This window comes from Somniosus microcephalus, chromosome 26 (genome assembly GCF_052327205.1).
Source record: "Somniosus microcephalus isolate GS21.2 chromosome 26, FLI_Smic_1.0, whole genome shotgun sequence".
In the NCBI taxonomy this organism is placed as follows: Eukaryota; Metazoa; Chordata; class Chondrichthyes; order Squaliformes; family Somniosidae; genus Somniosus; species Somniosus microcephalus.
Window position 1 is genome coordinate 7,485,548 of NC_141012.1, and position 17,198 is coordinate 7,502,745.

Below are 17,198 nucleotides of genomic sequence, written 5' to 3' on the forward strand. Positions count from 1 at the left end.
CTCAGCTGCAATATTGTAATGTATAGATTTTTCTGGCTGCTAAATTTTTGACATGCCTACAATTTTACCAGTAAACATGCAAATATTGATCATCAATAAATTTATGCTAATATTTAACATTTATTAGAGATAAATACCAGTCTCTGTAGACATGAGATGATCTGCCACTGCAGGTCAGGTGCTATATAATTAATCCATTTAGTACCAGTTGCTGTTGATAAACTGAGTGGACCTTCACCAGTCACTTGGTGGATAAAGACATTGCCAGTGGCCCACTATAGATTGGGGTGTGCTGAATTAATTTATCTCGGCTACAGCACTGATGGGCACCACAGTTGGCCTTTGAATTCTTGCGCTGGCGGGGGGTTGAAAATCATCCAAGATTCCTGCTGTGATCACTATCCAATGAGTGAAACCTCTCCGTCTCTCTCTCCTCCTTTAAGACACTTCTTAAAACCCACCTCTTTGACCAAGCTTTTGGTCACCTGTTCCAATATCTCCTTATATGGCTCGGTGTTAAATTTTGTCTAATGTCCAGTGAAGCGCCTTGGGACGTTTTACTAAGTTAAAGGCGCTATATAAATGCAAATTGTTGTCGAGTCCTGCTGGAAAAGTGTGAGGTTCGGGTAATAATAGAATCTGCTTGGGGTGCGATGCTTCTTGGAACTTGACTAGCCTGTTGTAACTTGGACGTGAGGAATGGTCAGTTGGGAAAGGTAAGGAATGGCTGCAGACCTGCCCCCCAGCAGGAGTTGGTGCCTTCAAGAGAGGAGTGAAAATATATACATTTGTTTATGAAAAGATGGTTCTGCCTCCTGACCTACTGTAATAAATACTTAAAAAAAACCAGCTCCAATATTTAACTCTAAATAAAAAAAACTGATGAAAATTTGAGGCCCATTAAAAGGTGGATTCAGAGAAAGCACCGTGTATCCTGTATATGCAAATCAAAAAATGGAGAGGGAGTGAAATAATCTTGTATACAATATGTGGGATCGTGGCAGAAAAATAGATAGAATTTGCATCTCAACAAATGAATGAAGGCAGCTCTATTTAAAGTGTGCGCGTAGAGCCAGATTTGCCTGGTGTCAACAGGTCTTGCATCTGTTACTGTGAAACATGAAGGATTTGTGCCGGGAGAGCTGGGCCTGTATTGAACGCTTGACCGTTCTACTAAGTAATGTTTCCAATCTTGCATTTTAATTTGTTTTTTCTTTTTCATCAGCAGAACCCCAAGGGTTGTATTCCCTAGAATTTAGAAGGTTAAGGGGTGATTTGATTGAAGTTTTCAAGATATTAAGGGGAACAGATAGGGTAGATAGAGAGAAACTATTTCTGCTGGTTGGGGAGTCTAGGACTAGGGGGCAGAGTCTAACAATTAGAGCCAGGCCTTTCAGGAGTGAAATTAGGAAACACTTCTACACACACAGGGTGGTAGAAGTTTGGAACTCTCTTTCGCAAACGGCAATTGTTAAATATAAATCTGAGATTGAAAGCTTTTTGTTAAGGAATATGGGCCAAAGGCGGGTATATGGAGTTAGGTCACAGATCAGCCATGATCTCATTGAATGGCGGAACAGGCTCGAGGGGCTAAATGGCCTCCTCCTGTTCCTATGAAATGCTACTTTAAACTCACCATCATGTTTAATTTTTATAAAATATAGTATAATTTTTAAAAACAATGTTTCGATCCTTTCTGTATAGTGGGCATTATAACTAAGATAAAGACTCCCCCACACAGGTAATAATAACAACAACGTGCATTTATATAGCACCTTTAACAAAGTAAAACATTCCAAGACTCTTTACAGGAGTGTTATCAAACTAAATTTGACACTGGGTCACATTAAGGATATATTAGCACAGGTGAAGTAGGTTTTAAGGAGTGTCTTGAAGGAAGAGAGAGAGAGAGGCAGAGCGGTTTAAGGAGGGAATTCAAGTGCTTAGAAACATAGAAAAATAGGAGCAGGAGTAGGCCATTTGGCCCTTCGAGCCTGCTCCACCATTCAGTATGATCATGGCTGATCCTCTATCTCAATACCATATTCCCGCTCCCTTCCTTAGGGCCTAGACAGCTGATGTCATGGTTGCCAATGGTGTAGCGATTAAAATCAGGGATGTACAAAAGGCCAGAATTGGAGGAGCACAGATATCTGAAGGTTGTAGGGCTGGAGGAGGTTACAGAGATAGGAGGGTGGAAATGGGAGGCCGGCCAGGAGCGCATTAGAATCGTCGTCTAGAGGCATAGAAGACAGTTTCAGCAGCAGATCAGCTGAGGCAGGGGTGGAGATGGGCGATATCAAGGAGGTGAAAGTAGATGGTCTTGGTGATGGAGTGGATACAGGGTCAGAAGCTCATCTTGGGTTCAAGTATGTCACCATGGTTGCGAACAGTCTGGTTCAGCCTTTGACGGGAGCCAGGGAGAGGGATGGAGTCGGTGGCTAGTGAACGGAGTTAGTGGCAAGGACTGAAGACATTGGCATTGGTTTTACCGACACTTCATTGGAGGAAATTTCTGCTCATCCAGTACTGGATGCTGGACTAGCAATGTGAAAAACCAGAGGCAGAGGAGGGGTTGAGAGTGGTGGGGTAGAGCTGGGCATCACCATTGTACATGTGGAACCTGATGTTGTGTTTTCGGATGATGATGCTGAGGAGCAGCATGTGGAATAGGAGGGGACCAAGGACAGATCCTTGAGGGACCCCAGCTGGATGACGGAGGAGAGGCCTTGGAGGAGGAGGATGTGGTCAACCATGTCAAAGGCTGCAGACAGGTTGTGAAGGATGAGGAGGGATAGTTTACCATGGTCACAGTCACATAGGATGTAATTTGTGACTTTGGTAAGGGCCATTTCAGTGCTGTGGCAGGGGTGGAAACCTGATTGGAAGGGTTCGAACATGGGGATTGCGGGACAGATGGGCGTGGATTTGGGAGGCAATAACACGTTCAAAGACTTTGGAGAGGAAAGGGAGGTTGGAAATTAGGTGGTAGTTTGCAAAGGCATTGGAGTCAAGGGTGGGTTTTTTGAGGGGGTGATAACGGAAGATTTGAAGGGGAGGGGGGACAGTACCCGAGGAGAGAGGGAACCATTAACAATATGAGCTAACGTGGGGGCCAGGAAGGAAAGTTGGGTGGTCAGCAGTTTGGTTGGAATAGGGTCGAGGGAGCAGGAGGTGGGTCTCATGGACAAGAAAAGTTTGGAGAGGGCCTGAGGGGAGGTGGGGGAGAAACTGGAGAAAGATGTGAGTTCAGGGCTGGGGGGAAGTTTAGGAGAAATTTGGCTTGGTGGGCTAGGGGAAGGGAAGGAAGCGACAGAGGCATTTGAACAGATGGTCTCAATCTTGGTGACAAAGAAGTCCATGAGCTCCTCGCACTTGCTAAGTAGGGAAGCAATGGAAACATAGCACTGTGTGACTAGTACTACTGCCAGTTTTATTTCTCTTGTAGAGAACAAGAAAGTATTCATTTACAACTCAGTTATACATTTTTGTCTGTGTCACCAGGCATTATAATAACCCTCCCACATACAGTATCTGTGGAACAGAAACCTTCCGGGAAAAGCAACAAAAAAAACCCCACGAGCAATGCAGTATATGTTATAAAACAAACACAGGCAGTCAGTGACTTTGTAATGTAATCTCAAGTTGTGATCGTGGTTACAACTCACACGAGTCTCTTAATTTACTCCTCTTGTAATTCTCTATTTCGTGACCATAATATTTTGCTGTGTGTAATGACAGTTTTCAGTGTTTCTGTGCTACAAGACCGCTGCAAAGAAAACAAACTCTGTCCTTCTCTGAACACAACTTGTGTCACTTGTAATCAGCATGCAATTTTATTGAGGAGAGGAATTCAATTTCCAATTTGCAGTAGGGGTGGATATTTTCCTGCTTAAATACAAGGAAATGTGACTCACAGGTGGAGTATTGGGCATTGAGAGAGGCCAAAGTGAAATTGTTTTGACACTGAGTTTCCATGATGTCAAATAAGCCATGTAAAACAAGATCCCAGGGGCTTGACTCTCAACCAGCCACATGCTTTTCCAGGCAAAGAACAGCAAGCATCTATTCAGTAAGGTGAACATAATGTCTACATGTTGTATATATAAATAAAACAGTTGCATGCAGCACTCTGATTGCTCTGTGCTATTAACAGGCAGATGGTTAGCACAGAGCAATCAGTTAATGTAATAACCATCACATGGTTACCAGGAATCAATACCTGCACACCTGGCCTGAATCACATAGGAACAGGAGGAGGCCATTCCTCCCCTCGATCCTGTTCCGCCATTCCATTAGATCATGGCTGATCTGTATTTTAACTCCCATCTGCTCGCCTTGATTCCGTAACCCTTAATACCCGAGCCCAACAAAAAATCTCTGTCTCTAGTGTATAAAAACTGAGGAAAAGTGAAGTAAAGCTGTGGTGTATGTAACCTGTTCCACCTTAAGAGAACTACCTTAAGAGATGTACTACTTTCTCTTGGCTGCTGTATACTGTAGTACCGGTGGTGACCATACCGGTATATAAGCGTTGTGTAGTGATTTACTGGGCAGTTCAGCCCTGACCTCCGAATAGTAAAGACCTGTTAAAAGTTATTCTTGTGGTCTGTGTCCAGTGATTTATAATAAGCATAACTGGGACACACAGACTTAACAGTGGCGACGAGTCCGATCTTACCCTGCGGCAGTTTACATCCAAGGCAGCTTCGTCCTCAGAACGGGCGTCGAGAAGAGGCATCCGCCCTCATCATCCTGCTGAGCACCATCGCACGGGAGGCATTGAGAACCCGGGTTAAAAAAAAAAAAATTCTGAGCACGAAGCCCTCCATCAGCGACAGGCAGTGATCATCCCTTCTACCACGGTGGTGGGTAAGCTGATCAGCGACACGAGCAGAAAGTCGGCCGCGTTGACTGTGGAGTGGGGGAGGGAAAACGGAGGAAAAAGGGCGGAGAACTCGACCACGGCCGGTGAAAAGGGCCGGGCTGCAATCGAGGCCGAGAGGCGCAGCGACTGGGGCAGCTTAAGGCACGAGAGCCGCGGAGAACTCAAACGCAGCCGGTGTAAAGGACCGGGCTGCATGCGGGGCTGAGAGGCGCAACAGCAGGGGAAGCGTGAATGCCCACGGGAACCGTGGGGGAGTAAAAGCAGCGTCGGGGAATTGAGAACCGCTGGGGAGGCGAGAACGGCAGCAGCACGGCAATCGCCATTGCAGCCAGCGGGGGAAGAAGGCAAGCGCGGGAAGCCGCCATTTTAGTAGGCGGGGGAAGAAGACAAGTGCGGGAAGCCGCCATTTTGAGAAAGAGAAAAATTTAAAAAACTTGCAAGGATGCCTAAACATGGGAACATTAATACCTTTGATAGCGATATCGAAGATTGGACCACGTATGTAGAACGCATGGAAGTTTATTGTAAAGCAAATAAGGTACCAGATGATGAGAAAGCACTAACCTTATTAAGCTCAATGGGTGCGAAGACATACGGGCTATTGAAGCACCTTCTATCACTAGATAAACCGGCGGATCAGACTTTCGCGAATATTGTTACTGTCCTGAAAAATCATTTAAACCCCACGCCGCTGATGATAGCGGAACGATTTAAATTTTACAGAAGAACGCAGCTGAAAGACGAAAGCAACGCTGAATTTTTAATTGAACTGTGTAAGCTATCAAAGTACTGTCAGTTTGGAACAGGACTAGCAGATGCGCTGAGAGATAAAATTTGTGTGTGGATTGTTAAAAGAAGGAACACAAAAGCGACTGCTTGAGGAGAATGATCTTACGCTTGATAAAGCTGTCACTATTGCAGCATCGCACGAAGCCGCAGCGAGAGGCACTGCGGAAATGCAGCTACGGTCACCGGAACTCAGCACCAATCAAATGGTCTTGGGTACAGTAAAATGTTATCGTTGTGGAAAGACAACGCACGATCAGAACCAGTGCTGGTTCAAAAATCAGGAATGCAGAAAATGTGGCAGGCTTGGTCACATAGCTAAAGTATGCCGGTCAGGAAAGAAGACCAGCAACAAAAAGTCACCGCAGGAAAAGTACAGAAAGGTACACAAGGTGACAGAGAACAGTTCGAACGAACAGAAGTCAAATTCAGACCCCAGCAGTAATGAACTGGGTAATCTAAGAGTACACAATGTTGGTAATGAAGCAGACCTCCAAACAATCTGGGTCACACTTCAGATAGCAGGAGTCCAAGTGAAGATGGAATTGGACACTGGATCGGCATTGACGGTCATGAATAAGCAAGATTACAAAAGGTTATTCCCACATATTCCCCTACGGGATACGGAGATTGTATTGAAAACATACACGGGGCAAAGAGTATACCCCATCGGGAAGATAGAGGTAAAGGCGGTCCACAAGGGCAAAGAAAGCCGAGGAATGGACTTATATGTGCTACCTGAGGGAGGTCCACCACTACTGGGACGGGAGTGGATTAGGAAAATGAATATGGACTGGCATTCCTTAAAAGCACTAACGGTAGATTCCGGTAAAAAAGATGTCAAACCTAAACGATTGTCCAGAATATTGGACGATGCTAAAGAGGTGTTCCAACAGGGACTGGGAACACTGAGAGGAATTACGGCAAACATCAAGGTTGAAGAACATGCAAACCCGAAATTTTTCAAAGCCAGACCGGTACCTTATGCGATACGACCTGCTGTGGAAGCTGAGCTGGAAGGGCTAGAACGTTCAGGAGTACTGTCTAAGGTAGACTGGAGTGAGTGGGCCACGCCCATTGCCCCCGTCATGAAGCGTTCATCGAGCAACAAGCCGGGGGAACCGGGGAAGGTTCGCATCTGTGGAGATTTCAAGATCACTTAATCCGGTGCTTCACACGGTGCAGTATCCGCTTCCGCGGATTGAGGATATCTTCGCTTCGTTGTCTGGCGGGAAACACTTCACCAAGATAGACCTGGCGCAGGCGTACTTACAGATGGAAGTTGAGGAAGAGTCACGCCAGTATCTCACGATCAACACGCATAGAGGCTTGTACCGGTATAATAGACTGGTTTTTGGAGTGGCATCGGCTCCAGCAATTTGGCAGAGGGCCATGGAGCAGGTATTACAGGGAATTCCAGGCACACAATGTTACCTGGACAATATTCTGATTACAGGAGATGATGACGAGGAACACCTTGCAAATTTGGAACTGGTGCTCACCAGATTGAAAGATTATGGACTTCGAGTTAATCGCCAGAAATGTGAGTTCTTTCAGAAGCGGATCTCGTACTGTGGTCATGTCATTGACCAGGAGGGGCTTCATAAGTCTCCTGACAAGATCGAAGCTGTTGTGAAGGCTCCCGCTCCGGATAATGTATCCCAGTTGAGGTCGTTCCTAGGGTTGATTAACTATTACCATAAGTTTCTGCCAAATTTATCCACGGTGCTGCACCCGCTGAACGCTCTTTTGCAGAAGGGAGTACCATGGAAGTGGAGCGAGGACTGTAAGAGGGCCTTTCGCAAAAGCAAGGCATTGATCACCTCAGAGGAAGTGTTGGCTCACTTCAACCCAACGCTGCCTATTCGTTTGGCTTGTAATGCTTCTCCATATGGTATTGGGGCAGTACTCTCACACAAGTTGCCAAATGGCCTGGAGAGGCCAGTTGCGTTCGCATCCAGATCATTGACCTCCGCTGAGCGCAACTATGCTCAGATAGATAGGGAGGCTCTCAGCCTTGTGTGGGGAGTAAAGAAGTTTAATCATTACCTGCAGGGCCAAAAGTTTACGCTTCTGACAGACCACCAGCCGTTGGTATCCATTTTTAACCCTAAGAAGGGTGTTTCGGTGATGACAGCACAGAGACTCCAGAGATGGTCCCTTTTCCTAGGGGCACATCAATATCAGATCGAATTCAAAGGTACAAAGCAGCATGGTAATGCTGATGGGCTGTCGCGCCTGCCACTACCTACAGAGGAGGAGGCACCGACGGTTGACCCTGTTGAGTTATTTCACTCGACCATCATCGAATGTTTACCAGTCACCAATGCAAGTATTGAAAGAGAAACCAGGAACGACCCGACACTGTCCCGGGCCTACGAAGTGACAGTGAAGGGATGGCCAGCACATGGTGATCCACTGTTACCGGCATTCTCAGCAAGACGAGAACAGCTGTCCGTCTGTCAAGGAACATTGATGTATGGAACAAGGGTGATTATTCCTCCTAAGTTAAGAGAGAGAGTTCCAAAGGAACTGCATGAAGGTCATCTGGGGGGAGTCAAGATGAAAAGCCTTGCTAGGGCTTATGTGTGGTGGCTGGGTATCGACCAACAGATAGAGGATCTGACGAAAAGCTGCTCAGGGTGCCAAAAAGTGCAAAATGCACCTCCGATTGCACCGCTGCATCCATGGGAATGGCCTTCAACCCCATGGCAACGTGTACATATTGACTTTGCTGGTCCATTCATGGACTCCATGTTTTTAATTGCGGTGGACGCACATTCTAAATGGCCAGAAGTGATTAAGATGACTACCACTACCTCGGAAAAGACGATCGCGGTGCTAAGAACGATATTTGCAAGAAATGGATTGCCAGAACAAGTATGTTCAGACAACGGACCGCAGTTCGTGTCAGAAGAATTCTAGAAATTCATGAAGAAGAATGGGGTGAGACATTATACCTCTGCCCCATATCATCCGGCTACAAACGGGTTGGCCGAGAGATTTGTACAAACGTTCAAAAAAGCAATAAAGGCCATGAGCGAAGATCAGATTCCACTACAACACAAGGTGGACAAATTCCTACTGGCATATCGAAACGCCACTCATGCAGTGACAAACCAAAGTCCTGCCATGATGTTCTATAACAGGAGGTTGCGGTCCAGGTTGGACTTGTTAAAACCAAATGTGCGGAGGGAAGTTGAAAACAAACAGTTCCAGCATATAAATAACAAGACCACTCGGAGTTTCGAAATAGGACAACCAGTGTTAGCCCGGGACTATAAAAACGAGAAATGGCAATCTGGAACAATTCGGGCCAGACAAGGACCCCTGATGTACACGGTAGATATTGGTGAAAATGTAATACGGCGTCATGCTGACCAACTGGTAGAATCGAGAACAAGGGTCGAACCCAGGGTTACGGCAGAGACAACCGTGGAAGAAGTTAGTGAACCTGAAGCATCTACCTCAGAAGTGTACCTGATGATGATGTCCAATCCATAAGAGATCAACTAGATGAGTCACCCCAGCAACAAGAATCAGAGACCCCTGAAAGGCGTTATCCAACTCGAATCAGGAGGCCTCCTCAGAGACTGAATCTTTGAACTGTTTTGCATGAAGTTGTATATATATATATCTATATGTTATTATGTTATGTTAAATGGGGATATAACTGTTAAGCTAAAAAGGGAGGATTGTGGTGTATGTAACCTGTTCCACCTTAAGAGAACTACCTTAAGAGATGTACTACTTTCTCTTGGCTGCTGTATACTGTAGTACCGGTGGTGACCACACCGGTATATAAGCGTTGTGTAGTGATTTACTGGGCAGTTCAGCCCTGACCTCCGAATAGTAAAGACCTGTTAAAAGTTATTCTTGTGGTCTGTGTCCAGTGATTTATAATAAGCATAACTGGGACACACAGACTTAACAAAAGCGGATCCAGGGACAAAACTAAAAGTGCGAGACTTCGGAGAGTGGAAAACAAAGCGGAAGAGAGAATTAGAGAGTATCAGGCAAGCAGAGAAACGAATATGAGGGAGAGATATGCAGTTTTTTTGTCTGTGAGCATTGCAACAGAGTTTGATTATCTAGAATTGGTGGCCTCATAACTGGAGATAATATTTGACTTGTTAGTGTAAAGCATCATTGCTTTAGAAAACATTTTTCACCCCATCTCTCCTGAAAGTGCTGACACTTGCTGGGATAGGGCTCCATCGCTGCTCAGTACTTCAGCTGGCAGAGCATTCTTCATATGTGGGCCTTCTTAGTGCATTATTTGATTCTGGATGTCCTCATTGTTGTATCCCTACCACTGTTCCAGCAGAAGAAAGCTTACTTAGCCTAGATCGAACCAGAGTCCTTCAGTACAATACCAAACAATCCATTTACCCACTAAGCTGAGAGAAAATCTCCTGCTGTTATTTTATTAAGTACATTGCTGTATATTTATAGCACTACGTTCACCTGCTTTAACTGCAGTATGCTATACCAGCAGATTACACCATCAGAATGCAAAGACGAATTGTGGTCTCTCAGGAGATTGCATAATTGGTAATCAGGTGATATGGTGGAGAAGGCGGGCTTGAATCAAGTGCGACAGTGGCCTTACTGTGAAGTAGAGGACAAAAAAAGTTGGAATCAGAAATAAAGATAGGCATAAGTGAATTCACAACCAGTACAGGCCAGAATGAAGCCATGCACTTCAGCAGAATGAGCTCACTGTTGTGCTTTGTGGCCTATCCTATCTTGCATTTCACAAGTTCAGCAGTCCCACTGGAAGATTAAGGCCTAGAAATTTGGTTGGTAGCGCCAGCGATTAGCGGCTAAAGAGCCCGAGAATTGGGGCGTTACCCAATGTTCGGGCGGGCGCAGTGAATATAGCGCCATCTCCCATATTGAGTATTCTTTTAGCACCGGCGCTAACTCTTTGCGCGCGCCCGCGGGCGCAGGCAGATCATGACATCATTTAAGTGTGCAACACCTTTTTGGCGCCCCGGACCGGATATTCGGTGGCGCCCGGAACCTTTGCGCCTAGCGCTGTTAGTGACAGTTCGATGGAACGTTACCAGGCCCTTCTCGTAGTTGGGGGGCGCTATTTAAAGGGGACAGCTCTAGAATAAAAGCTGCAGCCACTTGGCCTGTTCATTGTGATCGTTGCTGGAGAGAGTTGGTGAGCTACTGTGGAGCAGATTTTTTGGAATTTAGCCTTAGAATACTTGGGACCTTCAAACCTGTCCGGAGCAGTTGGAGCGCTACACCTAACAGCGTTTTGACCGACTGGCATCGGAATGGGAGCTGCTTTGGATGGCAATGTCCTCATGGCCGGACACTGTGAAGGGGCAGAGAGACGGCGGGAGAGAGGGCCGGGATTGGCCAGAAGGAGGAGGGGCAATGGAGGTCGGCCAATCCGAGGGTACGCTGCGAGGGTATTCAGGCAGCAGGTCTCATACCTTGCAATGTCGGAGGAGCAGTGTGTGCGAAGGCTCCGATTCGGGAAGGAGGTTGTAACTGAGCTGTGCCACCTGCTTGCTGAGGATCTGCAGCCGCGTCTACGGTGCAGGACCTCTCTGTCGGTGTCCGTTAAAGTGACTGTTGCCCTCAATTTCTATGCCACCGGATCCTTTCAGTCAGCCACTGGGGACATTGCGAATATCTCTCAGTTTGCAGTCCATTGTTGCATCCGGCAAGTTACAGCTGCCCTTTATAGACGAAGGCATCAATTCATCACCTTCCCTCTGAGCCTGGAGAAGCAGGCGGAGCGCGCGCAGGGCTTCGCTGCTATTGCGGACTTCCCCATGGTGCAGGGGGCGATTGATTGCACACACGTGGCTTTGCGGGCGCCATTGCTCAATCCTGAGGACTTCCGCAACCGCAAGGGGTTCCACTCCCTCAATGTGCAGCTGGTCTGTGACCACCGCCAAATGATCATGGCAGTCAACGCCCAATTCCCAGGGAGCAGCCACGATGCCTTCATCCTGCGGCAGACCTCAGTTTGTGACCTTTTTGAGGGGCCGGCTCGCCCACGAGGCTGGCTTCTTGGGGACAAGGGCTATCCTCTCTGCCCATGGCTCATGACACCACTCCGTTTGGCGCCACCCCAGCAGAAGAGCTGTACAACAGCAGCCATCAGGCGACCAGGAACATTGTAGAGCACACTATTGGTGTGCTCAAACAGCGTTTCCGCTGTCTGGACCATTCGGGGGGAGCCCTGCAGTACTCGCCGGAGCAAGTGGGGCACATCGTCGTCGTCTGCTGCATGCTCCACAACTTGGCGATTCGACGCACCCAGCCAATGCCAGCTGTCCCTCAAGGTCCAGCAGAGCAGGCGGACGAGGAGGAGGAGGAGGAGGAGGAAGAGCAGGCGGACGAGGAGGAGGAAGATGGGAGGGCTCCTGAAAGTGGAAGGGCCATCCGTCAGAGGCTCATCAGGACTCGGTTCCAGGCCCCTCTGGCGGAATGATGGGTGTCATTCGTCCTGCGCACTTCGGATCTTTGAAAGGCTCTGAAGGCCAGCATGACTGTAAATAGTTACGTGTACCATTGCAAATTAAAACTTCTTTATTGTCACAAAAGTCCTTCCTTCCAGCATAACAACGTCATGTCAACAGAAACCATAACTAACAAAATAACAGTTAACTCTTCGGCAAAGCCGCAAAACTAAACAAACCATTTCCAACAATCACAACAGGTGAGGGAGTCCTTGAATTTGACCAAAGAAACGTCTCTGCACCTCCCTCTACTGCTGGCCCCTTGATGGAGAACGACTTCTCTTTCGCGGTCGGCCCCTTCCCTCCCTGCTGCTCCTACGTAATTGAACCCCAGTGGCGGGGTCAAGGCTGGGGGACGCCTGCTGACTGTGTGGAAGCGCAGAAGCCCCTGAGGGACGGCCTGGCCGACCTCTGGTCTTGGAGGGTGTGGACGCAGGCTGCTTGATCTGAGCATGGCTGGAAGCAGTGTGCCCTGCAGGTGGTGGCAGCTGCACTGCAGATGTTCCAGCGGTGGCATGAGCAATGGTCACCTGCCGAGAGAGGACACCTGCACCATGGTCAGACGACACACTGGCTCTCTGAGGGGACCGGTTCGGCTCAACCGCCACAATCGCCTGCTCCACTGATTCCTGGCCTTGTATGGTATTGGAAGGGCCCGGGGTGATCCTAGCTGATGCAGATAGGGTGGCTGCAGTGAGAGTTTGCGTTGCCTCAATCTGGGTGTGGACGAGGCCAGCAAGTGACTGCGTGGCAGCAGTGAGGACCTGTGTGGCAGGTGCCAGTGCTTCAGAGAAGCCCTGGACAGTTCTTTCCATTGCTTCGGACAAGGCCGGAGCAGTCCGTTCCACTGCCTCGGACAAGCCCTGGACAGACCTTTCCAGGGATTGTCCGAGGCTCTGAACAGTCCTTTCCATAGCAGCCTCGAAGCCCTGGACTGTCCTCTCCATAGCAGCCTCGAAGCCCTGGACAGTCCTCTCCATTGCTGCCCCAAAGCCCTGGACAGTCCTCTCCATTGCTGCTCCAAAGTCCAACTCACTCTTTGCCAGTGTTTCTATCGACTGAGGCATCCTCCCCACTGCAGCCATCAGCTCAGTGTGCCTGAGCCGGGCCTGGGTGCTCATTTCAGCAAGGCTACGCACCTCCTCTGCACTCTGTGCAGCAGTCATCACTCCCTGCCTTGCCCTCCGGGGAGCCGGTGGCCGAACTTGCCTACCCCCCCCCCCCGCGCTGCTGCATGCCGCTTGTTCTGGCAACTGGCTCATCAGCAGAGCCCCCCCCCTCCCCTCCAGGGAACTACTATCCCCAGTCTGCAGATGTGTACGCTCCCCTGAAGTTGGAACGGATGCTCCGGCTTCCTCCTGATCCTCGCCTCCGGAGGCACTGGCACTGGCAGCTTCAGGGCGCAGATCCCGAGTTGGTGATGCAGCATCTGAAAGCAGGGAGGTGGAAGAGTGGCTTTAGCAAAAGGTCAGGTTGGCGGCAATGCATGCCAGATTGCGGCAAGGCTCTGACATGGCTGCACACTGAGAAAGCATGCTGGCGGGGGGACCAAGTGGAAGGAGACAGCTGAAAAAGGTGAGAGCCTTACCCTCGCTGTCAAGAAGGGGGTCGGCAGCTGCAGTGGTAACAGGACCACTCAGACGTCCTCCAAGAATCGGGTGCACTCTCTCCTCGAGATCCGTGAGAGTGACCACTTGTGGAGGTCCGCCACCGGTTCGACGCTGGTCCTTCCGGATCGTCGCCAGCTTGGACTGCAGGGGAAAGAAGGGGAAGCTCTGTTACATGATGCCTTGAGAGATCATCTCATGCCCTCCATGGTGCAAGAGCCCTTACATGATGCCTTGAGAGATCATCTCATGCCCCCCATGGTGCAAGAGCCCTTACATGATGCCTTGAGAGATCATCTCATGCCCCCCATGGTGCAAGAGCCCTTACATGATGCCTTGAGAGATCATCTCATGCCCCCCATGGTGCAAGAGCCCTTACATGATGCCTTGAGTCAAATGTGCATGTGTGTGCCCAGAAAGGGCCATGGGTGCTTGCTGACAGATGGCCATTGGGGCATCATGGCAACAGGGTGCGCGAAGTCAGGTGCAGATGGAGGGAATCAGAAGTTTGCATAAACAACACTCGCCCTAACGACCCGAGTAAGGTCGTTGAATTTCTTCCTGCACTGAACAGGGCTCCTGGTCGCCATGCTGCTGGAGTTGACCCTCTGAGAAACATCCCTCCAAGCTCGGCGGTAATCCTTTTGATTCGGCCTCCTGCCATTGTCAGGATACAGAACATCTCGATGGCGCTCCGCTGCGGACACCAACTCCTCCAAAGCCTCAGTGCTGAAGCGCTCTGCTCTCTGTCTCACCTTCTCCATCCTGACCAAGTTTTTTGCGCCAGAGAAGGAAGTGCGCCGATTCTGAGGCCTACAGGGCGTTGAGTGTGGAAGCTGAGGCTGACTGACCCACCCCTTTAAGAGCTGGCCGGCGCCTGGAAGTCTCGTGGTTATCGGTAATTGAGATCACCTGCGCTGCGCCCGTCCGCGCCGATATTGGGTAGCGCCGGAAGTTTTGCGCCTTAGGAGGCCCGTGCAACGCCTGAATTTGCGCCTCAATCCCCTTTGGGGGCAATGCAACCCAATATCGCGCCAGGCGGCGATAAGTTTCGTCTGGCTATAAACTTTGCGCAGCGCCAGTTCTAACACCTCAAGCGGGGCGATACCCAATTTCTAGGCCTAAAAGTTTATGCTGAGTTGCATGTAGGTTAAGTATGCACAATAGATACTGAATGGCTATTGTTATAAAAAGCATTTACAAATGCAGGATAGGTTTGAGTGGGTGCAGGAAAATATGTGTCTGTCTACTTTTCAACCACATTGCTGTACATTTGCAAAATGATTAGGGTATTTCCCACTGGAGATGCCTGTTTTTAAAAAAAAAATGTTTTCTTCCACTCCCCACACAAGCTGTTGAGTATACTTTGCAAGCCAGAACAGTAGCAAAAAAGTGTTGCCATAAACATTTGTATGTAAGGGTACCCATGTGTAAGACAGACCCCCAAAACTATACCGAAAAAACACAAAATAATCTATTATAAGATGGGAGTCAACATTACTAATCCTGTATCCATCAAAATTCTCATCTTTTATATTGGCTGGTACGCACAAATGCATATGCTCCCTGATCTTGCTGATTTTATCCATAAGAAAAATATCTAGAATGTGAAAAGACCATTTAACCCATCCAAAGTCCATTTATGACTTCTCCACAGATGCTGCCTAGCCTGCTGAGTATTTCTGGCATTTTCTGTTTTAATTCCATTTATGACTGTTCTGTCATGGACTTCCCTTTCACCCACCTTTTGAATCGCCTACTTTTAAAGAACTATAAACCCCTTCCACAAACTCCCCTGTAAAAAAAAACCAGGCTTTTAATATTTCTATAATGGTAGATATCGCTGCACCTCCTGTTTAAAAGTACCAGTTGACCCCTGTTATAAATCTCATCATTCATCAAGAAACTACTTGTGAAATAACGCTGGACAGCCAGCTGGTGGCGCCGTCCAAGGAGTATAAATACTCAGGCGTGGGCCCAGCTTGCCCAGGGACATTTTGTAAAGACAAGGAACTAGTGAAGTACAACTAGACCTCCATGTTCTGAAACAAGTTGATTAAAGCCTTGCTTTATACTCAAACCAAGTGCGTAGTGAGGTTTATTACGTCAATCCCGAAACAGCTATCTTCTCTGGGAGTCATTCACATACAGGAAACTTTCTGGTATCCGGCACTGACGGGACCGAGCTGTTGCCGTTCCATCAAAACTGCCGGAGAAACCAGCGCTAATGTTAAAACATACGGAGCTTCTGAGCTCCGTGTGAAGCAACAAACCCTGTTGCTTAGCAACAGCTTCAAAACAGTCGGCGTAGCTTGCAAGCGTCTCTGTAGCTAAGCAACAGCTTCAGCTAGACCTTGCAGAGCCACGACTGGAGAAAAAAAGCAACGAGAAGTAAAAAAACTTATCTGAACCGACTCCTGAATTTTGCCGGTGGATAGAGCTTTCCAGATATTTAACCTCCGGTTAAACGAAAGTTTCCTGTATTGACTATTGTGAGTGGCGGGGGGTGTTTTTTCTAATCTCAACTTTGCTCAGGGCTTGTGAACTTTGTGGCTTTATCCATCAAATAAATATTGACTGGCTAGGCAGCGCATCTGCTTAAAATGGAGTATTAATGAAGAGGAGGGGATAAAATAAAGACAACAAATAAAAAGGTCAAAGTAGGGTGGTGCAACAGAGTGACAGGATAGAGGCTCACGCCCACATTTCCTCTCACTGAGATTTCAATCACAGTTGCGCATTACAGTAACGGGTAAATTGGAGGCATTTTCATTCTGTGCACTGACCTCCTTGCGGTTCACTATAAAACAGCATTGGCAGAGGCCTTGGAATAGACCTCCTATCTGTTTTCTCAGCTGGTGTATGTTGAGACAGCAGGAAGGGAAAGAAGCTTGATTTCCTCTTTGTGACAGACACTTTTTTCTCCCCACCAGCAGCTCAAGTCTCTGTAATGCCCAAGTCTGTCCAAGGCTTGAATATCGGTTGCATATTTGAGAAAGCTCTTCTAGCACCACCTCACACAAGATGCAAGAAAAATGGTTGCCTGATAGGTGAACCTTCTCTCACTTTCGGGCTCCAGCCTCTGTATTTTGCTGATACAATTATGGTTAGTGTTCCACTGAGCTATACTTCCAAATAGGACATCTTGCACGTTCTTCCTCCTCCATACATTTCCACTCTATTGAAATAATGAGTCATTATGGTCTTTTACTCCAACTCATTCTTTCGACGCAGCTCCTGACTACCCAATTTCCCCTCCCCCAACATCATTATCAATCGCTCCATAATCCTCTGCCTGAATATTAAAGCGACCTAATTCCCAGGATTTGAGAGAGGGTCAGCAGCCTTTCCAAGCGGTGGATGGAAGTCCAGCCTTGCTGTACTTGTGACCTTTTAATGTTTTGGGGGAGGGGGGCGAATCACCAT

At 48.0% G+C, this 17,198-nt stretch overlaps 1 protein-coding gene across 5 annotated transcripts in view; it reads left to right on the plus strand.

Moving 5' to 3' along the window:
• The window catches only part of kmt2a (lysine (K)-specific methyltransferase 2A), a 187,196-nt gene that overhangs the window by 24,446 nt on the left and 145,552 nt on the right, over nucleotides 1–17,198 (plus strand). The gene's annotated exons all lie outside the window — the stretch shown is intronic.